At 48.8% G+C, this 24,759-nt stretch overlaps 1 long non-coding RNA gene across 1 annotated transcript; it reads right to left on the bottom strand.

Annotated features, from left to right (window-relative positions):
- Positions 1 to 342: 342 nt before the first annotated feature.
- On the bottom strand, positions 343 to 24,670 carry LOC117858749 (uncharacterized). Its single transcript, XR_011898341.1, has 3 exons — positions 24,465 to 24,670; positions 1,065 to 8,268; positions 343 to 878 (listed from the first exon to the last, which is right to left on the bottom strand). It is a non-coding gene; the product is annotated as an uncharacterized lncRNA (long non-coding RNA).
- Between the last annotated feature and the right edge of the window lie 89 nt (positions 24,671 to 24,759).

The raw sequence follows: 24,759 nt of genomic DNA, 5'->3' as shown, positions 1-24,759 counted from the left end.
TGCTCTCTTGCTTACGTGGCATTCTTGGAAACACAAATATGAAATCTTGCACTGATAAATGAGAATGGACTTATAGAAAATGAAACATGACTAAGATTCTGCACATGTCTCGCTTGCTCTCGGATTAAGGTTAGCATGTGATACGCTTCTCGTCGTAGCACAGGGATCTAAGCAGAGAGATAGAAGTTCCAAGACGTGACATACGTTGAGCGTGTGGTTTTAGTACATGGCTTCCTTGTCCCTCGAAGGGCGGGAAAGGCCTAGATACATGTAGTAGTATAGGACTAGGAGTAGTACTTGTAGAACAACAGCCTGGCTGCCTTCCAATGCAAACACAAAATCAGAGGCAAAAGTAGCTAGATAGGCATTGCATTCTTGATTACACAAGCTAAAGGACACAAGCACTGGTGTTTGACGACTGATGGCGGTGAGCCTTAAATGCCTAACATCTGTCGGCAGCCTCAAATGCCTAACATCTGTCGGCAGCCTCGCTCACAGAGACGAGAGACACCTTTTACATCCAGTCGAACTGGCAGAGCAGACGTGCATGCTATGCACACCTTTTACTTTCAGCGAAACAAAGTAAATGAGTTCCTAGTGAAACAAACGAATGCAGCAGAGTAAGGTAAAACCAACTAGGGAGGTGCAGCAGTCTCCAAGGTCGGAATAGTTGAAACCCGCCGGCGTAGACACAAGTGTGGCCAGGAACTGCCGCTAGCTGCTGCTGCCGCTTCCTGAATTAATTGAAGCAAGCAGTTTGTGCTCACCACACACGTTCTTGAGCTTTCCCTGATCTCGTCGAGTTGCTCGCATCTTATAGCTTTAAGTTGGCCATCGCACCTCCAGCTTCTTCATCAATCACCGTAGTGCACCCGACCCTGCATCATCATGACATATAGAATACAGCTCTGGTTCAGCTAGTGCTAATTAACTAGAAGTGTGCCTTTTGTTTAAAAAAAAACTAGTAGTGCGCCCGTATCCATGATGCTAATTTTAGTGTTCCTTTAACTTGGGAGGAATAACTAAGGGTGCTTAACAAGTAACAAGAAGAGATGTGGGATTACCTTTACCTCCAGATGATCCTGCACCCGGCCTTCAGCAGTGTCTCCCATATCCACCCCACTGAAAGAACATATGTCATATCTTGGACTCCAGAGATGCTGATGCCTACCACCCGGCCATCTACTTCAAAAACTGGTGAGCCGGACGCGCCCAGACCGTTGCCAAAGTCACCACTAATTAAATATTTGGACAATACTGCCCAAACCAGTGGCAGTAGGACCGACCTCCTTGCTGCAAGTATACATTCATGTAGTGCACGTTAGCTACTATCAATATGCATGCACTGTATGCCTCTGTGTGCGCACACGTGTGTTAATTATCGTATGTGATTAACAGTAGCTGTTTTAGGATGGAAGCAACTTAGGTGACCAAGCCGAAATTGTTCCATACATCGTGATAGCCCCGCATGCCATGAGGATGCCCAAGCGTCACGAGAAAATCTCCAACTCTAATGTCATCGTACGAGAAATTGACAGTAGGATATGCAGAGAGTTCAGAATTGGAAGAGGTATCTATGAGAAGCAATGCAACCTCCTTCTCTGTATTAACCCACACCGCTTCGGCACTAGCATCTCTCATGTCATGGAATGTGACGCCAACCTTTGTACCTCTAACCCATTCATTTAACAAGTGGCCACAGGTCATGACCACAAGCTTGTTCGCGGTGTTGACCACGATAAAACCGGTGCCACGTCCTTTGTTCTTCTGAGTTCTGGCGATGCACAGCCTTACCACGGACATGGCGTGTTCTTCTTCTATCCTCTTTGCATGAATGCTTTCGGGTGGCAGCTGGTCATAGTTCCTACGGGTACGAGTATACTGGCGCGCCTTAATTAATTAGCAATGCCCAGGATATTATGTGCCATTATTAATTTAACTACTCCAGTGCAGTGAAAATATACTAGCTTGTATGTGTACATAGTACTAGAAGTACATCTGTACTACATGATGGGCATCCTATACTCTCTAGCCCAATAAACTGAGGGGCACTGCATAGACCTGATGGGCTGGATGTGATGGGCCATGTGTGGAGTGCAGTGTATGTCTACATAGTACTAGATATACATCTGTACTACATGATGGGCATCATATACTCTTTAGCCCAATAAACTGGGGGGCACTGCGTAGACCTGATGGGCTTGATGTGATGGGCCATGTGTGGAGTACACTGAACGTATACTAGACACATACATAGTACTAGAAGTACATCTGTAGTGTGTCCCATATCCACCCCAGTGAAAGAAGATATGTCATATCTTGGACTCCAGAGATGCTCATGCCTACCACCCGGCCATCTACTCCAAAAACTGGTGAGCCGCACGCGCCTGGACCGGTGCCAAAGTCACCACTAATTAAATATTTGGACAATACTGCCCAAATCAGTGGCAGTAGGACCGACCTCCTTGCTGCAAGTATACATTCATGTAGTGCACATTAGCTACTATCAATATGCATGCACTGTACGCCTCTGTACGCGCGCACGTGTGTTAATTATTCGTACATGATTACCAGTAGCTGTTTTAGGACGGAAGCAACTTAGGTCACCAAGCCAAAATTGTTCCATACATCATGATAGCCCCGCATGCCATGAGGATGCCCAAGCGTCACGAGAAAATCTCCAACTCTAACGTCATCGTACGAGAAATCGATAGCAGGATACGTAGAGAATTCAGGATTGGAAGGGGTATCTATGAGAAGCAATGCAACCTCCTTCTCTGTATTAACCCACACCGCTTTGGCACTAGCATCTCCCATGTCATGGAATGTGACGCCTACCTTTGTGCCCCTAACCCATTTATTTAACGAGTGGCCACAGGTCATGACCACAAGCTTGTTCGCGGTGTTGACCACGATAAAACCGGTGCCACGTCCTTTGTTCTTCTTAGTTCTTGCGATGCACAGCCTTACCACGGACATGGCGTGTTCTTCTTCTATCCGCTTTGCATGAATGCTTTCAGGTGGGAGCTGGTCATAGTTCCTGCGGGTACGAGTATACTGGTGCGCCTTAATTAATTAGCAATGCCCAGGATATTGTACATGTGCCATTATTAATTTAACTACTCCAGTGCAGTGAAATCTACTAGCTTGTATGTGTACATAGTACTAGAAGTACATCTGTACTACATGATGGGCATCATTTACTCTCTAGCCCAATAAACTGAGGGGCACCGCATAGACCTGATTGGATGGATGAGATGGGCAAGGTTTGGAGTACAGTGTATGTGTACATAGTACTAGAAATACATCTGTACTACATGATGGGCATCATATCCTCTCTCGCCCAATAAACTAGGGGCCACTGCGTAGACCTGATGGGCCTGATGTGATGGGCCATGTGTGGAGTACAGTGAATGTATACTAGACACATACATAGTACTAGAAGTACATTTGTAGTGTCTCCCATATCGACCCCATTGAAAGAACATATGTCATATCTTGGACTCAAGAGATGCTCATGCCTACCACTCGGCTATCTACTCCAAAAACTGGTGAGCCGCACGCGCCCGGACCGGTGCCAAAGTCACCACTAATTAAATATTTGGACAATATTGCCCAAACCAGTGGCAGTAGGACCGACCTCCTTGCTGCAAGTATACATTCATGTAGTGCACGTTAGCTACTATCAATATGCATGCACTGTACGCCTCTGTGCGCGCGCACGTGTGTTAATTATTCGTACATGATTAACAGTAGCTGTTTTAGGATGGAAGCAACTTAGGTGACCAAGCCGGAATTGTTCCATACATCATGATAGCCCCGCATGCCATGAGGATGCCCAAGCGTCACGAGAAAATCTCCAACTCTATCATCATCGTACGAGAAATCGACAGCAGGATACGCAGAGAGTGTTGGAGGTATGACCTAGAGGCAATCATAGAGATGATGATATTACATTTGTATCCATGTTTTATATATTGTGTTCATTGAATATCCATTAAAGGCTACTTGAATTGATTTGCAATTATGTGAATTGTTAAAAAAACTCTTTACTTGTATGGTTATTCTAAAGTTGTCCCTAGTCGGAGTTCATATGAGGACACACATGAATATTAAACTAGCACATGTATTAGTTGATGACTATGTTTCACAAGTCATGGACATGGAGATGTTAAACTAATAATGTGGGCGCATGTGGAGACATGGGCTAGGACTGACCCAACACGAGAAGTAGTTCTCGCTTTACACAACAAGTACGATTTATCCTTAGACCTGAGATTGTCGCATGTACTCGAGATGTGAATCGACTCACTTAGGGGCAATCAAACGCTACACCGTAACAGGGTAGTTATAAAGGTAGCTTTCGGGTTTGTCAGGAAGAATGCTGTGAGACATGGTCAATCAAGATGGAATTTACCCCTATCTGATTGAGAGTGATATCTCTGGGCCCCTCGAGTGATCGGATCCGAAAATGCATGACCATGCTATGTACGGTTAAGAGTAAACCTACAAAGGGATTCCGAATCACAGGATCGAGAAAGAGCGGTCGGCTTGGAGCTAGACCAAATATCGTGAGGCAAAGGGAATAGCATGTACATAATGTTGTGATGGTTCGTCTGATATGATCTTCGTGTGCGTATAGGAGTTGGCACGTCTTGCTAGAGGCCGCTACTGACTATTGGACCGAGTAGGAGTACTCGGGCCATGTCTATACGTATCCGAACCCATAGGTGTAACGACCTTGGTTGATCGGCCGAGTTAATCTTAATCTGGGTCCCTAATCCCTCTGTCTCAGCTCCCCTGAGCTTAAGCGCTCCAAAAACCGGTTCTTAGTCCCGACCCCTGAGAACCCAACCAAAACTGCCGGTTCCTTCTGAGTACCCAAAGGCAGTGTTCCTTTCAATCTTGGAGCTGTGGAACAACCGAGACTGACTGGTGGACCCACAATCTTCTCCCCGGATCTCACGAGGCAGACACGCCGAGCAGCATGCGCCCGCTTCAGAGCTTCCCCGCCGCATGGCATGATCTCTCTGACACCTGCCGCTTCGCCCAGCCGCCGGCCGCGATAGGATGGATCCACGCGCCCTCCTCCCCAATCGTAGCGGAAGCCCCTCTGCAACCCTTTCTGCTTCGCCCCGTCTCGTTCGCGCCCTCGCCGGCCGCACCAAGGTGCCCCGTCGCTGCCATGGCAGAGTTTTGCCGCTGCTGCGTCAGACCGCCTCGCGACCCGCGTCCATCATCTCACCGGATCCCCGGCTGCAAGACCCGATGCCTTCCGATTTTTCCGCCGCCTCTCCACAGTCGCGCCGCCCACGAGCTCACTCCACGACGATACCTCCCTCGCCAACCCCGACTTTGGCCGCGACAGCTCCTTTTCTCGCCCCACCAGTGACGTGCTTCGGCAATGCCGCTGTTTCGCACTTGCTCGCGCCGCTGCTCGCCCTGTCACTTCACCTGTTGCAACCTCGCTTGTAGCACCTTTCCCCCTGTCACACCAGTCAAATCCGCCGCTCGACGTGACCAGGCTACGCTCGCCTCCGCCAAATCTAAACCCCGGCAAAACCGCGCCTGCTCCGCCTTGTCTCCAGTGCCCAATGGCCGAAGACTCTATCTCCAAGGTCCAGTTCCGCCGCCCATCGCCGCTCAATCGCCATCATGGTAGCACACCCCATCCTTTTCTTCCCGGTCTTCGTGCTGCTCGAAATCTCTCTCTTCCGCGCAGCTATAAAAAGGAATGCCAGAGTTCCACCGGAGTTCCTTCGCCCTTGCTGTTTCACCTCCCCTACTCTGAGCGCACTTGAGCAATCCCGCTGAAATCTCGAAAAGTTCCCCTCTCCGCTCAAGTCCACTTCTCCCCAGTCCACCCAGCCGTCTGCTCCTTCGTGGTGTGCTAGAGCTTCCTTGTTGCCCACAAGAAGCTCTGCCGCCGCCGGAGCATTGTCCAACCTCGCCGCCACCCAAGCCTTAGTGCTTAAGTCCTTCCACCCAAGTCTGCTCCTTCCCGACCCCAAGCTTCACCTATAAACCTGAAGGTAAGCTGCCGACCCCTTTACGATTCGCCTGACCCCTTTTTTGCCTCGCTCGACCCTATCTGTTTCGCCGACCCTTATGACCTCGCCAAAGGGCTTGGCTGTATCCTTTTCCTTGACCCGAGGGTATCTGTGCAAAATATCGGGAACTCCCCGGTGTTAAGTCCGAGGACCACGACACAGTTATTTCTTAACTTTAAGGGTCAGATCCCAAGTTTTCCCCCATCCGACCCTTTTATCTTGTTCTCCACCAACTAAAGTGAACTTCCCCCACCTTTTCTGTAGCCTTGCTACAAGTGTCCGAGCTTTAACTTGCAAGTGTGTTGAAATAACCGTCTAAACACTAACTCCTGCATTTGCATTCGTGTAGAGTTACATCTCGCTGACGGCGTCTACGAGCTACACCCGGCGCCCGAAGACAGAGGCGTATCTGAGCTGCCAATCCCAGAAGCCGAAGCAGCCCCAGCTGAAGACTAGTTTCCCTCCTCTCCGCTTGAAGGCAAGCCCCGGATCATGAACCCATCTTTCCAAACTTGCGCATGCCTTCCTTCTCATGATTGTGCATTTACGTATAGGAGTTGTTTGCAACCATAGATGCATGCTATAGTTCCTTTGAAATGTACACTAGTCTGTTGGGTCGAGTAGTTGCAATGCTTAAATAGGAAGCGGTAAAAGCTAAGTGATTTCCTGTCACTCGCGAGTTATAGGAGTTGGTTGTTTTCTTCTGTTACAACTATAAGGACAATGGACGGGGCAGGGTTATGGTTAACTCTTTTGGTGGTCGGCTGATCGCCCCGTCTGTTTACTGAACCTGTTAAGGCCCGACAGTGGCGGTGTTCGTGATCAAGTGTTTGAAAGTACTAATCTCATACCCAGTATGGGATAGGAAAGCCTAGTACCCGATTGAACCTAAACGTGAGCAGTCGCTCCACTGTCCTTGAAACGAAGTTCCCCTGCGGCCGCACGTGGTGGCAAGTGTGGTCGCAGAACGGCAGAGGCCGGGTCTGTGGAACCTTGCACCAAAGGAAGTGGACCCGACACGGGTTAGGGAACTGATGGGGAAGGCCGACACAGGAAGCAACCCTCGGTGGTGCGCGGATATCGTGAGGTTAGGTTTATCATGCATGGTTAAGGAACTCGAATCGATTCGTCTACCTCTCACAGTTTGAGACTGCTTGATCATAATGCTACACTGAGTAATGAAGGAGTCTGATGATGACATGGTCTTGATGATGAGCTTATATACATAAAATTGGATCTATGTTTGCTTAGTGTAAGTTGCCAGCATAGACTGGTAAATGAACTTAGAATCTGAGCTAAAACTTTGAAAGCAAGGACCTAACATAGTCGCTTTTGGCAAACAAAACCCCTCAGCCAAAGAGCCTTGCATGTCTAGCCGTGGTGGAATAGTTTCTCCCACCGGTCGGTTAAGTCTTGTTGAGCTTAGAAGTTCAGCCTTGTTGTGGCTTCTCTTTTCAGGTGAAGTTGCAGCTTCAGAGCTTGCTGCTGGCACTTGGCCGCCCCAGCTCCCTCCGGGTTGGACGATCGAGTGGGATCCTTCCTCGGACGGTGGGGAATGGGATCATTGATGTCCTGGCTGGCCTCACCAGGGATATCCGACCCCGACGAGTAGCTTCCGCTTGTTTCTAACTTCTGTTGTTTCTTTCAACCTTTGTAAACTTGTTAACAACTTGTTAATCAAATTGTGGATCTGTTGTATTCTCTGGAACCACTCACCTTCGTGTGAGCTATGCTAACTCGATCCTGTTAAGTGGTTAAATCGGATGAAATCCAACGGCACTGTGGCGGATCCACTTCGGATTTGCTTAGTTAAACATGATTTAGCCGCATGACACGCGACGCTCATGCCTAACCGAGTAAACACGAAGTGCCATCGGATTTCATCCGATTTAACCACTTGAACAGGACCGAATAGCAGACCCACTCGAAGGTGAGCGGTTCCAGAGAATACAACAAGTCCACTAAGTTAAGCAAATTAACCATCTAGTTTGGTTATAAACCATCATCAGAGTTTACAAGGTTTGAAAGAAAACCACCGAAGATAAAACAACAAGCGGAAGCTATTTCGTCGGGGTCGGACATCCCTGGTGAGGCCAACCGGGACGTCACTGATCCCTCTCCTCGCCGTCCGAGGAGGGATCCCACTCGACCGTCCAACCCGGAGGGAGTTAGGGCGGCCAAGTGCCAGCAGAAAGGGGCTTAGAAGCAGCAACTTCACCTGAAAAAGAAGAGCCACAACAAGGCTGAGCTACTAATTAAGCTCAACAAGACTTAACCGATAGGGAGCACGCTAAACTACCTCTTCTAGACATGCAAGGCTTTTTTTGGCTGAGGGGTTTGTTTGCCAAAAGCACTAGAGGTAACCCTACTTTCAAGTTTTAGCTCCGGTTCTAAGTTCATTATCCGTTCTAAGTTTGCAACCTATTCTAAGCAATCATAGAACCAATCAAAGGTATATACAACATCAGCAAAACCATGTCATCATCAGATTCCTTATTTACTCAGGGTGACATAGCGATCAAGCAGTCTCAAACTTTGAGAGGCAGACGAATCGATTCGAGTTTCTTAACCATGCATGGCGAACCTAATCTCACGACATCCGCACACCACAAGGGCCGCTTCCCGTGTCGGCCGTCCCCATCAATTCCCAGGCGCGTGTCAGGTCTAAACTTCCCTTGGCATGCAATGCTCCACAGTCCCGGCCTCTGCCGTACTGTGACCGCACTTGCACCCACATGATGCACCATGGGAACCTCGTTCCAGGGACAGCAGGGGTATAAGCCACGCCCTAGTTCAATCAGGTACTAGGCTTCCTCATCCCATACTAGGTATGAGATTAGTACTTTCAAACACTTGATCACAAACACCACCACTGTCGGGGCTTAGCATTTTTCATAGACAGACGGGGCGATCAGCCGACCACCAAAGAGTTACCCAAAACCCTGCCCCGTCCATCATCCTTATAGTTGTGACAGAAGAGTAAACATCCAACTCCTACAACTCGCGAGTGACAGGGAATCACTCGGCTTTTACCGTTTCCTATTTAAGCAAGCATCTACTCGGTCCAACAGCTAGTGTTCAGATCAGGTAAGCTAAGTTATGCATCTAGGGTTCCAAACAACTCCTATACGTAAATGCACAAGCATGTTAAAGAAGGCATGCGCAAGTCTGGTAAAACATAGGGGGATTCATGCATCCGGGGCTTGCCTTCGAGCAAAGAGGAAGGGAACTGCTCGACTTCTGGGGTAACTTCAGCTTCTGGGGGCAGGAGCTCAACTACACCGTCGTCTTCTGGCGCCGGGTGCAGCTCGTAGTAGCCGTCGGCGAGACGCAGCTCTACACGAATGCAATGCATTGGTTAGGATAGACGGTTATTTCAACAGCAACACTTGCAAATCTGAGCCCAGAAACTTGCGACAAGTTACAGGAGGGTGGGGAGGTTCAAAGGAGTTGATGGAGATCAAGAGGTAAGGGTCGGAGGGGAAAGAACTTATGATCTGACCCTTAATCTAGAGGGTTTGATGTACTAGGGGTCCTCAGATTCAACGCTGAAAGGTCCCCAAGTTTTGCACATACACCCTCAGTTCAAAGAAAAAGATACAGCTGAGCCCTCGGGCGAGGCGGAGAAGGGTCGGCGGAACAGACAGGGTCGGGCGAGATGGAACCAGGGTCGGGCGGATAAGAGGGGTTGCGCGAAGCGAACAAGGGTCGGCAGCCTACCTTCGTCTTACAGAGGAGGCTTGGGCGGAAGAACTAAGGGCTTGGGATGGCGGTGAGAAAGTCCGGCGGCGGCGGTGCTTCTTGTGGATCACAAGCAAGCTCTTGGGCAGCACTGAAAGTAGTGGCTGGCGGATCGGGGAAATCGGTGGCGCTTGAGCACAGAGGAGAGTTCCTCAGACTTAGGTGGTGGCGCTGTGAGTTCGAACAGGGAGCAAGAGAGACGGCAATTAAGCGACGAGGGCGGTGAAGCAGGACTTCGGGGATGACGCCGGCGGTCATTGGGCACTGACGTCAGGGCGGCGCAGGCGCGGGTTTGCCGGTGGTTGAGATTTGGCGGAGGCGGGCGTCGTCGTGCGGTGGATCTTATGGAAGTGACTGGGAAAACGGCACTAGGATCGAGGGCGCACAGGTGAGAAGACAGGCGGCAGCGGGCGCGCGGGCGAGCGCGGAGCAACAGATTGTCGGGGCGGCTTCTGACAGGGCGGAAAAAAGGAGCTGTCGCTGCCGCGGTCTGGGTTGGCGGAGGAGGAATCGTCGTGTAGCGAAGACCGGGGCAGCGCGACTGTGGCGAGGTGACGGAAAAGACGGGCGGCATCGGGCTTTGCGGCCGGGATCTGGCAATGTGATGATGGGCGCGGGCGGCGAGGTACTGCAGAAAGGGTTGCAGAGGGGCTTCTGCCGCGATTGGGGAAGGGGGCGCGAGAATCCATCTGGTCGCGGGCCGGAGACGAGGTGGAGCGGCGGACGTCGAAGGAGTTGAGCCACGCGGCGGGGAAAAACTGAAGCGGGCATGCAACTCGAGTGCGCCTGTCACGGGAGATCTGGGGGAAAAGATCTAGTGGGCCCACCGGTCAGTCTCGGTGGTCCACTGCTCGAACTGGAGGGCAATGCTGCGGGATGGCTTAGGAAGATCCGACGGGGGTTGGGGGTCGGTGTAGGGATACGAGGTAGGCTACACTAGCGCAAATCAAAATTTTTACCGCGTAAAACCAGGAAGAGCTGTCGTATAAGGTTCACGGGATTACCACTCGACGCACTACTGGTGCGGAAGATGTAGATATGCGTCGATGCAGTGAAGACGATCACGTAGTCGTACGTAGTCGATCAACGTAGTCGTACGTAGTCGATCACGTCAACGTCCAACAGCTCCTCAGCAGCTCGTCCACGTGCAGCAAGATCGCCCTCGTGCCGCGGCTCGTCGTCGGCTCGTCGTGGCTCGTCGGCGGCTCGTCCAAGTGCTACAGGCGCAACACCTCCAAGGTATCCACACGTGCAGGGAGGAAGCGTCGCAAGCCGGACTGCTAGATCCATGAGTTGCAACAGGCGAGGGCGTGGGAGGCGCGGCAGATGTGTTTCGCCAAAAGGTGTAAACCCTAGGGCGCCCCCACCCCTCTATTTATAGAGGTTCCTGACGGGCCTCTGGGTCCGAGGCCCATTAGTACTTCTAAACCTAATCCAACTCGGATCAGATCCGAATTGGGCTTCCAGCCCCTTAAGTGTGTGACCCTATGGGTTCAGATACGTATAGACATGGCCCGAGTACTCCTACTCGGCCCAATAGTTGGTAGCGGCCTCTAGCAAGACGTGTCAACTCCTATACGCACACGAAGATCATATCAGACGAACCATCACAACATAATATACATGCTATTCCCTTTGCCTCACGATATTTGGTCTAGCTTCAAGCCGACCGCTCTTTCTCGATCCTGTGATTCGGAATCTCTTTGTAGGTTAACTCTTAACCGTACGTAGCATGGCCATGCATTTTCGGATCCGATCACTCGAGGGGCCCAGAGATATCTCTCTCAATCAGAGAGGGGCAAATCCCATCTTGATTGACCATGTCTCATAGCATGCTTCTTGACAAACCCAAAAGCTACCTTTATAACTACCCTATTACGGCGTAGCGTTTGATAGCCCCTAAGTAGGTCGATCCACATCTAGAATACATGCGACAATCTCAGATCTAAGGACAAAGCGTATATGTTGTTTAAAGAGAGAACTACTTCTCGTGTTGGGTCAGTCCTAGCACATGTCTCCACATGTGTCCACATTATTAGTTCAACATCTCCATGTCCATGACTTGTGAAACATAGTCATCAACTAATACATGTGCTAGTCTAATATTCATGTGTGTCCTCACATGAACTCCGACTAGGGACAACTTTAGAATAACCATACAACTAAAGAGTTTCACATACAATTCACATAATTGCAAATCAATTCAAGTAGCCTTTAATGGATATTCAATGAACACAATATACAAATCATGGATACAAATGGAATATCATCATCTCTATGATTGCCTCTAGGGCATACCTCCAACAGTCGGTGGGGTCGGAACTGGGAAGACCACGGCGAGGGGTCGGATCGCAGGGGTCGGAAGAGCTGGAGGTTGAACACTTAGGCTTGGAAAAACTAAGACAGGTGATCAGGGGCTCGGATTAAGATTGACGCGAAGGATTTTTGTCCGAGGCCGTCACAGGCACATCGAGTTAACTTGATTAAGGCATGAGGATCGCACATCAGGCGACTTAACCGTGCTTTAGTTAAGTTAATCAGAGGTGGTTCCGCCATACTTTGCATCAATGCTTCCGGGATGCAACTGGTCATAGTTCCTGCAGGTACGAGTATACTGGCGCGCCTTAATTAATTAGCAATGCCCAGGATATTGTAAAAGTGCCATTATTAATTTAACTACTCCAGTGCAGTGAAAATATACTAGCTTGTATGTGTACATAGTACTAGAAGTACATCTGTACTACATGTGGGCATCATATACTCTCTAGCCCAAAAAATTGAGGGGCACTGCATAAACCTAATGGGCTGGATGTGATGGGCCATCTGTGGAGTACAGTGTATGTGTACATAGTACGAGAAATACATCTGTACTACATGATGGGCACCATATCCTCTCTCGCCCAATAAACTGGGGGGGGCACTGCGTCGACCTGATGGGCTTGATGTGATGGGCCATGTGTGGAGTACAGTGAACGTATACTAGACACATACATAGTACCAGAAGTACATCTGTAGTGTCTCCCATATCCACCCCACTGAAAGAACATATTTCATATCTTGGACTCCAGAGATGATCATCCCTACCACCCGGCCATCTACTCCAAAAACAGGTGAGCTGCACGCGCCCGGACCTGTGACAAAGTCACCACCAATTAAATATTTGGACAATACTGCCCAAACCAGTGGCAGTAGGACCGACCTCCTTGCTGCAAGTATACATTCATGTAGTGCACGTTAGCTACTATCAATATGCATGCACTGTGTGCGCACACGTGTGTTAATTATTCTTACGTGATTAACAGTAGCTGTTGTAGGATGGAAGAAAGTTAGGTGACCAAACCGAAATTGTTCCATACATCGTGATAGCTCCGCATGCCATGCGGATGCCCAAGTGCCACGAGAAAATCTCCAACTCTAACGTCATCGTACGAGAAATCGACAGCAAGATACGCAGAGAGTTCAGGATTGGAAGAGGTATCTATGAGAAGTAATGCAACCTCCTTCTCTATATTAACCCACACCGCTTCGGCACTAGCATCTCTCATGTCATGGAAAGTGACGCCTACCTTTGTGCCCCTAACCCATTCATTTAACGGGTGGCCATAGGTCCTGACCACAAGCTTGTTCGCGGTGTTGACCACGATAAGACCGGTGCCACGTCCTTTATTCTAATTAGTTCTTGTGATGCACAGCCTTACCACGGACATGGCATGTTCTTCGTCTATCCTCTTTGCATGAATGCTTTCGAGTGGCAGCTGGTCATAGTTTCTGCGGTTACAAAGCCTTAATTAATTAGCAATGCCCAGGATATTGTAAATGTGCCATTATTAATTTAACTACTCCAGTGTAGTGAAAATATACTAGCTTGTATGTGGACATAGTACTAGAAGTACATCTGTACTACATGTGGGCATCATATACTCTCTAGCCCAAAATAAACTGAGGGGCACTGCATAGACCTGATGGGCTGGATGTGATGGGCCGTGGGTGGAGTACAGTATGTGTACATAGTACTAGAAATACATCTGTACTACATGATGGGCACCATATCCTCTCTTGCCCAACTAACTGGGGGCACTGCGTAGACCTGATGGGCTTGATGTGATGGGCCATGTATGGAGTACAGTGAACCTATACTAGACACATACATAGTACTAGAAGTACATCTGTAGTGTCTCCCATATCCATCCCACTGAAAGAACATATGTCATATCTTGGACTCCAGAGATGCTCATGCCTACCAACCGGCCATCTACTCCAAAAATTGGTGAGCCGCACGCGCCCGTACCGGTGCCAAATTCACCCCTAATTAAATATTTGGACAATACTGCCCAAACCAGTGGCAGTAGGACCGACCTCCTCGCTGCAAGTATACATTCATGTAGTGCACGTTAGCTACTATCAATATGCATGCACTGTACGCCTCTATGCGCGCGCACGTGTACTAATTATTCGTACGTGATTAACAGTATTTTTTTTTTGGATGGAAGCAACTTAGGTGACCAAGCCGAAATTGTTCCATGTATCGTGATAGCCCCGCATGCCATGACGATGCCCAAGCGTCACGAGAAAATGTCCAACTCTAACATCATCGTACAAGAAATCGACAGCAGGATACGTAGAGAGTTAAGGATTGGAAGAGGTATCTATGAGAAGCAATGCTACCTCCTTCTCTGTATTAACCCACACCGCTTCGACACTAGCATCTCCCATGCCATGGAATGAGACGCATTCCTTTGTGCCCCTAACCCATTCATTTAACGAGTGGGCACAGGTCATGACCACAAGCTTGTTCGCGGTGTCGACCATGACAAAACCGGTGCCACATCCTTTGTTCTTCTTAGTTCTTGCGATGCACAGCCTTACAACGGACATGGCGTGTTCTTCTTCTATCCTCTTTGCATGAATGCTTCCGGGTGGCAGCTGGTCATAGCTCCTGCGGGTACGAGTATACTGGCGCGTCTTAATTAATTAGCAATGCCCACGATATTGTAAAATGTGCCATTATTAATTTAACTACTCCATTGCAGTGAAAATATACGAGCTTGTATGTGTATATAGTACTAGAAGTACATCTGTACTACATGATGGGCATCATATACTCTCCAGCCTAATAAACTGAGGGGCACTGCATAGACCTGATGGGCTGGATGTGATGGGCCATGTGTGGAGTACAGTGTATGTGTACATAGTACTAGAAATACATCTGTATTACATGATGGGCATCATATCCTCTCTAGCCCAATAAAATGGGGGGGGGCACTGCGTCGACCTGATTGGCTTGATGTGATGGGTCATGTGTGGAGTAAAATGAACCTATACTAGACACATACATAGTACTAGAAGTATATCTGTAGTGTCTCCCATATCCACCCCACTGAAAGAACATATGTCATATCTTGGACGTCAGAGATGGTCATGAATACCACCCGGCCATCTACTCCAAAAACTGGTGAGCCGCACATGCCCGGACTGGTGCCAAAGTCACCACCAATTAAATATTTGGACAATACTGCCCAAACCAGTGGCAGTAGGACCGACCTCCTTGCTGCAAGTATACATTCATGTAGTGCACGTTAGCTACTATCAATATGCATGCACTGTGTGCGCACACGTGTGTTAATTATTCTTACGTGATTAACAGTAGCTGTTCTAGGATGGAAGAAAGTTAGGTGACCAAACCGAAATTGTTCCATACATCGTGATATCTCCGCATGCCATGCGGATGCCCAAGTGCCACGAGAAAATCTCCAACTCTAACGTCATCGTACGAGAAATCGACAGCAAGATACGCAGAGAGTTCAGGATTGGAAGAGGTATCTATGAGAAGTAATGCAACCTCCTTCTCTATATTAACCCACACCGCTTCGGCACTAGCATCTCTCATGTCATGGAATGTGACGCCTACCTTTGTGCCCCTAACCCATTCATTTAACGGGTGGCCATAGGTCCTGACCACAAGCTTGTTCGCGGTGTTGACCACGATAAAACCGGTCCCACGTCCTTTGTTCTTCTTAGTTCTTGCGATGCACAGCCTTACCACGGACATGGCGTGTTCTTCTTCTATCCTCTTTGCATGAATGCTTCCTGGTGGCAGTTGGTCATAGTTCCTGCGAGTACGAGTATACTGGCGCGTCTTAATTAACTAGCAATGCCCAGGATATTGTATATGTGCCATTATTAATTTAACTACTCCAGTGTCGTGAAAATTTACGAGCTTGTTTGTGTACACAGTACTAGAAGTACATTTGTACTACATGATGGGCATCATATACTCTCTAGCCCAAAAAATTGAGGGGCACTGCATAGACCTGACGGGATGGATGTGATGGGCCATGTGTGGAGTACAGTGTATGTGTACATAGTACGAGAACTATATCTGTACTACATGATGGGCACCATATCCTCTCTCGCCCAATAAACTGGGGGGGCACTGCGTCGACCTGATGGGCTTGATGTGATGGGCCATGTGTGGAGTACAGTGAATGTATACTAGACAAATACATAGTACTAGAAGTACATCTGTAGTGTCTTCCATATCCACCCCACTGAAAGAACATATGTCATATCTTGGACTGCAGAGATGATCATGCCTACCACCCGGCCACCTACTCCAAAAACAGGTGAGCCGCACGCGCCCGGACCGGTGGCAAAGTCATCACTAATTAAATATTTGAACAATACTGCCCAAACCAGTGGCAGTAGGACCGACCTCCTTGCTGCAAGTATACATTCATGTAGTGCACGTTAGCAAATATCAATATGCATGCACTGTACGCCTCCATGTGCGCGCACGTGTGTTAATTATTCGTACGTGATTAACAGTAGCTGTTTTAGGATGGAAGCAACTTAGGTGACCAAGCCGAAATTGTTCCATACATCGTGATAGCCCCGCATGCCATGAGGATGCCCAAGCGTCACGAGAAAATCTCCAACTCCAACGTCATCGTACGAGAAATCGACAGCAGGATACGCAGAGAGTTCAGGATTAGAAGAGGTATCTATGAGAAGCAATGCAACCTCCTTCTCTGTATTAACCCACACCGCTTCGGCACTAGCATCTCCCATGTCATGGAATGTGACGCCTACCTTTGTGCCCCTAACCCATTCATTTAACGGGTGGCCACAGGTCATCACCACAAACTTGTTCGCGGTGTTGACCACGATAAAACCGGTGCCACGTCCTTTGTTCTTCGTAGTTCTTGCGATGCACAGCCTTACCACGGCACTGCGTCGACTTGATGGGCTTGATGTGATGGGCTATGTGTGGAGTACAGTGAACGTATACTAGACACATACATAGTACTAGAAGTACATCTGTAGTGTCTCCCATATCCACCCCACTGAAAGAAACATATGTCATATCTTGGACTCCAAAGATGATCATGCCTACCACCCGGCCATCTACTCCAAAAACTGGTGAGCCGCACGCGCTCGGACCGGTGGCAAAGTCACCACTAATTAAATATTTGGACAATACTGCCCAAACCAGTGGCAGTAGGACCGACCTCCTTGCTGCAAGTATACATTCATGTAGTGCACGTTAGCAAATATCAATATGCATGCATTGTACGCCTCTGTGTGCGCGCACATGTGTTAATTATTCGTACGTGATTAACAGTAGCTGGTTTAGGATGGAAGCAACTTAGTTGACCAAGCCAAAATTGTTCCATACATCGTGATAGCCCCCCATGCCATGAGGATGCCCAAGCGTCACGAGAAAATCTCCAACTCCAACGTCATCGTACGAGAAATCGACAGCAGGATACGCAGAGAATTCAAGATTGGAAGAGGTATCTATGAGAAGCAATGCAACCTCCTTCTCTGTATTAACCCACACCGCTTCGGCACTAGCATCTCCCATGTCATGGAATGTGACGCCTACCTTTGTGCCCCTAACCCATTCATTTAACGGGTGGCCACAGGTCATCACCACAAGCTTGTTCGCGGTGTTGACCACGATAAAACCGGTGCCACGTCCTTTGTTCTTCTTACTTCTTGCGATGCACAGCCTTACCACGGTACTGCGTCGACCTGATTGGCTTGATGTGATGGGCCATGTGTGGAGTACAGTGAACGTATACTAGACACATACATAGTACTAGAAGTACATCTGTAGTGTCTCCCATATCCACCCCACCGAAAGAAACATATGTCATATCTTGGACTCCAGAGATGATCATGCCTACCACCCGGCCATCTACTCCAAAACCTGGTGAGCCGCACGCGCCCGGACCGGTGGCAAAGCCACCACTAATTAAATATTTGGACAATACTGCCCAAACCAGTGGCAGTAGGACCGACCTCCTTGCTGCAAGTATACATCCATGTAGTGCACGTTACCAAATATCAATATGCATGCACTGTACGCCTCTGTGTGCGCGCACGTGTGTTAATCCTTCGTACGTGATTAACAGTAGCTGTTTTAGGATGGAAGCAACTTAGGTGACCAAGCCGAAATTGTTCCATACATCGTGATAGCCCCGCATGCCATGAGGATGCCCAAGCGTCACGAGAAAATCTCCAACTCCAACATCATCGTACGAGAAATCGACAACAGGATACGCAGAGAGTTCAGGATTAGAAGAGGTATCTATGAGAAGCAATGCAACCTCCTTCTCTGTATTAACCCACACCGCTTCGGCACTAGCATCTCCCATGTCATGGAATGTGACGCCTACCTTTGTGCCCCTAACCCATTCATTTAACGGGTGGCCACAGGTCATCACCACAAGCTTGTTCGCGGTGTTGACCACGATAAAACCGGTGCCACGTCCTTTGTTCTTCTTACTTCTTGCGATGCACAGCCTTACCACGGTACTGCGTCGACCTGATTGGCTTGATGTGATGGGCCATGTGTGGAGTACAGTGAACGTATACTAGACACATACATAGTACTAGAAGTACATCTGTAGTGTCTCCCATATCCACCCCACGGAAAGAAATATATGTCATATCTTGGACTCCAGAGATGATCATGCCTACCACCCGGCCATCTACTCCAAAACCTGGTGAGCCGCACGCGCCCGAACCGGTGGCAAAGCCACCACTAATTAAATATTTGGACAATACTGCCCAAACCAGTGGCAGTAGGACCGACCTCCTTGCTGCAAGTATACATCCATGTAGTGCACGTTACCAAATATCAATATGCATGCACTGTACGCCTCTGTGTGCGCGCACGTGTGTTAATTATTCGTACGTGATTAACAGTAGCTGTTTTAGGATGGAAGCAACTTAGGTGACCAAGCCGAAATTGTTCCATACATCGTGATAGCCCCGCATGCCATGAGGATGCCCAAGCGTCACGAGAAAATCTCCAACTCCAACGTCATCGTACGAGAAATCGACAGCAGGATACGCAGAGAATTCAAGATTGGAAGAGGTATCTATGAGAAGCAATGCAACCTCCTTCTCTGTATTAACCCACACCGCTTCGGCACTAGCATCTCCCATGTCATGGAATGTGACGCCTACCTTTGTGCCCCTAACCCATTCATTTAACGGGTGGCCACAGGTCATCACCACAAGCTTGTTCGCGGTGTTGACCACGATAAAACCGGTGCCACGTCCTTTGTTCTTCTTACTTCTTGCGATGCACAGCCTTACCACGGTACTGCGTCGACCTGATTGGCTTGATGTGATGGGCCATGTGTGGAGTACAGTGAACGTATACTAGACACATACATAGTACTAGAAGTACATCTGTAGTGTCTCCCATATCCACCCCACCGAAAGAAACATATGTCATATCTTGGACTCCAGAGATGATCATGCCTACCACCCGGCCATCTACTCCAAAACCTGGTGAGCCGCACGCGCCCGGACCGGTGGCAAAGCCACCACTAATTAAATATTTGGACAATACTGCCCAAACCAGTGGCAGTAGGACCGACCTCCTTGCTGCAAGTATACATCCATGTAGTGCACGTTACCAAATATCAATATGCATGCACTGTACGCCTCTGTGTGCGCGCACGTGTGTTAATCCTTCGTACGTGATTAACAGTAGCTGTTTTAGGATGGAAGCAACTTAGGTGACCAAGCCGAAATTGTTCCATACATCGTGATAGCCCCGCATGCCATGAGGATGCCCAAGCGTCACGAGAAAATCTCCAACTCCAACATCATCGTACGAGAAATCGACAGCAGGATACGCAGAGAGTTCAGGATTAGAAGAGGTATCTATGAGAAGCAATGCAACCTCCTTCTCTGTATTAACCCACACCGCTTCGGCACTAGCATCTCCCATGTCATGGAATGTGACGCCTACCTTTGTGCCCCTAACCCATTCATTTAACGGGTGGCCACAGGTCATCACCACAAGCTTGTTCGCGGTGTTGACCACGATAAAACCGGTGCCACGTCCTTTGTTCTTCTTACTTCTTGCGATGCACAGCCTTACCACGGTACTGCGTCGACCTGATTGGCTTGATGTGATGGGCCATGTGTGGAGTACAGTGAACGTATACTAGACACATACATAGTACTAGAAGTACATCTGTAGTGTCTCCCATATCCACCCCACGGAAAGAAATATATGTCATATCTTGGACTCCAGAGATGATCATGCCTACCACCCGGCCATCTACTCCAAAACCTGGTGAGCCGCACGCGCCCGAACCGGTGGCAAAGCCACCACTAATTAAATATTTGGACAATACTGCCCAAACCAGTGGCAGTAGGACCGACCTCCTTGCTGCAAGTATACATCCATGTAGTGCACGTTACCAAATATCAATATGCATGCACTGTACGCCTCTGTGTGCGCGCACGTGTGTTAATTATTCGTACGTGATTAACAGTAGCTGTTTTAGGATGGAAGCAACTTAGGTGACCAAGCCGAAATTGTTCCATACATCGTGATAGCCCCGCATGCCATGAGGATGCCCAAGCGTCACGAGAAAATCTCCAACTCCAACGTCATCGTACGAGAAATCGACAGCAGGATACGCAGAGAGTTCAGGATTAGAAGAGGTATCTATGAGAAGCAATGCAACCTCCTTCTCTGTATTAACCCACACCGCTTCGGCACTAGCATCTCCCATGTCATGGAATGTGACGCCTACCTTTGTGCCCCTAACCCATTCATTTAACGGGTGGCCACAGGTCATCACCACAAGCTTGTTCGCGGTGTTGACCACGATAAAACCGGTGCCACGTCCTTTGTTCTTCTTACTTCTTGCGATGCACAGCCTTACCACGGTACTGCGTCGACCTGATGGGCTTGATGTGATGGGCCATGTGTGGAGTACAGTGAACGTATACTAGACACATACATAGTACTAGAAGTACATCTGTAGTGTCTCCCATATCCACCCCACCGAAAGAAACATATGTCATATCTTGGACTCCAGAGATGATCATGCCTACCACCCGGCCATCTACTCAAAAACTGGTGAGCCGCACGCGCCCGGACCGGTGGCAAAGTCACCACTAATTAAATATTTGGACAATACTGCCCAAACCAGTGGCAGTAGGACCGACCTCCTTGCTGCAAGTATACATCCATGTAGTGCACGTTACCAAATATCAATATGCATGCACTGTACGCCTCTGTGTGCGCGCACGTGTGTTAATTATTCGTACGTGATTAACAGTAGCTGTTTTAGGATGGAAGCAACTTAGGTGACCAAGCCGAAATTGTTCCATACATCGTGATAGCCCCGCATGCCATGAGGATGCCCAAGCGTCACGAGAAAATCTCCAACTCCAACGTCATCGTACGAGAAATCGACAGCAGGATACGCAGAGAGTTCAGGATTAGAAGAGGTATCTATGAGAAGCAATGCAACCTCCTTCTCTGTATTAACCCACACCGCTTCGGCACTAGCATCTCCCATGTCATGCAATGTGACGCCTACCTTTGTGCCCCTAACCCATTCATTTAACGGGTGGCCACAGGTCATCACCACAAGCTTGTTCGCGGTATTGACCACGATAAAACCGGTGCCATGTCCTTTGTTCTTCGTAGTTCTTGCGATGCACAGCCTTACCACGGCACTGCGTCGACTTGATGGGCTTGATGTGATGGGCTATGTGTGGAGTACAGTGAACGTATACTAGACACATACATAGTACTAGAAGTACATCTGTAGTGTCTCCCATATCCACCCCACTGAAAGAAATATATGTCATATCTTGGACTCCAGAGATGATCATGCCTACCACCCGGCCATCTACTCCAAAACCTGGTGAGCCGCACGCGCCCGAACCGGTGGCAAAGCCACCACTAATTAAATATTTGGACAATACTGCCCAAACCAGTGGCAGTAGGACCGACCTCCTTGCTTCAAGTATACATCCATGTAGTGCACGTTACCAAATATCAATATGCATGCACTGTACGCCTCTGTGTGCGCGCACGTGTGTTAATTATTCGTACGTGATTAACAGTAGCTGTTTTAGGATGGAAGCAACTTAGGTGACCAAGCCGAAATTGTTCCATACATCGTGATAGCCCCGCATGCCATGAGGATGCCCAAGCGTCACGAGAAAATCTCCAACTCCAACGTCATCGTACGAGAAATCGACAGCAGGATACGCAGAGAGTTCAGGATTAGAAGAGGTATCTATGAGAAGCAATGCAACCTCCTTCTCTGTATTAACCCACACCGCTTCGGCACTAGCATCTCCCATGTCATGGAATGTGACGCCTACCTTTGTGCCCCTAACCCATTCATTTAACGGGTGGCCACAGGTTATGACCACAAGCTTGTTCGCGGTGTTGACCACGATAAAACCGGTGCCACGTCCTTTGTTCTTCTTAGTTCTTGCGATGTAAAGCCTTACCACGGACATGGCGTGTTCTTCTTCTATCCTCTTTGCATTAATGCTTTCGGGCTGAAAATATACTAGGTTATATGTGTATATAGTACTAGAAGTACATCTGTACTACATGATGGGCATCATATACTCTCTAGCCCAATAAACTGGGGGCACTGCGTAGACCTGATGGGCTGGATGTGATAGGACATGTATTTAGCCCAACTCTAACATCATCGTACGAGAAATAGACAGTAGGATACGCAGAGAGTTCGAGATTGGAGAGGTACTTATGAGAAGCAATGCAACCTCCTTCTCTGTATTAACCCACATCGCTTCAGCACTAGAATCTCTCCTGTTATAGAATGTGACGCCTACCTTTGTGCCCTTAACCCATTCATTTAACGAGTGGCCACAAGTCATGACCACAAGCTTGTTTGCGGTGTTGACCACGATAAAACCAATGCCAAGTCCTTTGTTCTTCTTAGTTCTTGCGATGCACAGCCTTACCACGGACATGGCGTGTTCTTCTATCCTCTTTGCATGAATGCTTTCAGGTGGCAGCTGGTCGTAGTTCCTACGGGTACGAGTATATTGGCGCGCCTTAATTAATTAGCAATGCCCAGGATATTGTAAATGTGTCATTATTAATTTAACTACTCCAGTGCAGTGAAAATATACTAGATTGTATGTGTACATAGTACTAGAAGTACATCTGTACTACATGATGGGCATCATATACTCTCTAGCCCAATAAACTAGGGGGCACTGCGTAGACCTGATGGGCTGGATGTGATGAGCCATGTGTGGAGTACAGTGAAAATATACTAGCTTGTATGTGTACATAGTACTGGAATTACATCTGTATTATATGATGGGCATCATATATGATGGGCATCATATACTCTCGAGTCCAATAAACTGGGAGGCACTACGTAGACCTGGTGGGCTGGATGTGATGGGTCATGTGTTTCGCTAGAGAAGGTGGAAGGAGTACACACCACAGAAGAGGGCCTCCAAGACGTGCGGCTTGTTCAGGGACCTCGTAAGCACGTGCACCCAGAATGAACCCAACCCATGGAGGTCAGCAAGCAGCTAGTCAGCTAATAGCTAGAGTGGTAATCAACTCAACTCCAGTAGCAGATCGATGTCACAAAATTTGAATTTCTATCATGCCTGACCCACAGATTAAGTCGACTACACATGCAATTAAGCCGAGCGGGACTATTAGACGAGCAAGGTCGATCGAGATGAACAAATAGCATGGCCTCGCTGTTCAACAAGGAAGCTAACTCTCTAAGAAATCACACAAACCAACCTATACGGTCGACTGGTAGTAGTCATTCGCAAACAGCCAACCCAATCGATTGATAGATGGAACTAAGCACACTAGATGGATGCACACAGATTGGACGATATGGAGTTATGCTATTTGTAGTTGACAACAAAATATATCAATCCATGGATTAGGAGTTCAGAGTCCAATCAACTGGAGAAAAATCAGTCACTTCCAGGAGCAGAAGAACAACACAGTTCAGAGTTCAATCAACCGGAGAATAATCAGAACAAACCACGCGCGCAAGCACATCCAGTAGGAGAACAAGCCACGCGCACAATCATCACATCCAGTAGAAGAACAAGCCACGCGCACAACATACTATATATATCCAGACCTGTTAGTACTAGCGCAGGTACTCGTCAATCTAGGGTCCGGCGGCCGGGTCACTTAGCTTCATTGCTTGGATGGATTCAAAATTATTCAACTAGAGCAGGCAGGCGAAGGAATCCAAACGCATGCATCGACGATGGCGCGGCAGGCAGCGGCTAGCGGAGGAAGCAAACCAGAAATGCAAGCAGCAGTTGCGTTTGCAAGGGACGGGATGGGATGATGGCGATGGGTGCACGCACCTCACGTCGTGCTCCGTCAGCGCATCGGGGGAGGAGTGGGGGCGGGGGCAGTGACGCGGCCGCAGCGCCACCGGAGGCGCGCGGCCGCAGGGCCCGGCGGTGGAGCTCCTCGGCCGGGGCGGCGGCCGCCGGACGGCGAAGCGCAGGTGGCAGCAGCAAGGCGGGCGGCGGCTCGAGGAGAGAAGGAGTTGAGAGAGAAGGGAACGCATCGGACGGATGAGGATGCACGCACGAATGTCAAACAGTGGAAGCCACGGGCTTCCGGAAACCGGATACGATTGGCGGAAGGCCGAGC

This window comes from Setaria viridis, chromosome 5 (assembly GCF_005286985.2).
Source record: "Setaria viridis chromosome 5, Setaria_viridis_v4.0, whole genome shotgun sequence".
NCBI classification, from domain to species: Eukaryota; Viridiplantae; Streptophyta; class Magnoliopsida; order Poales; family Poaceae; genus Setaria; species Setaria viridis.
Note: the sequence above shows the minus strand (reverse complement) of the source record. Positions and strands in the feature narration are given on the sequence as shown.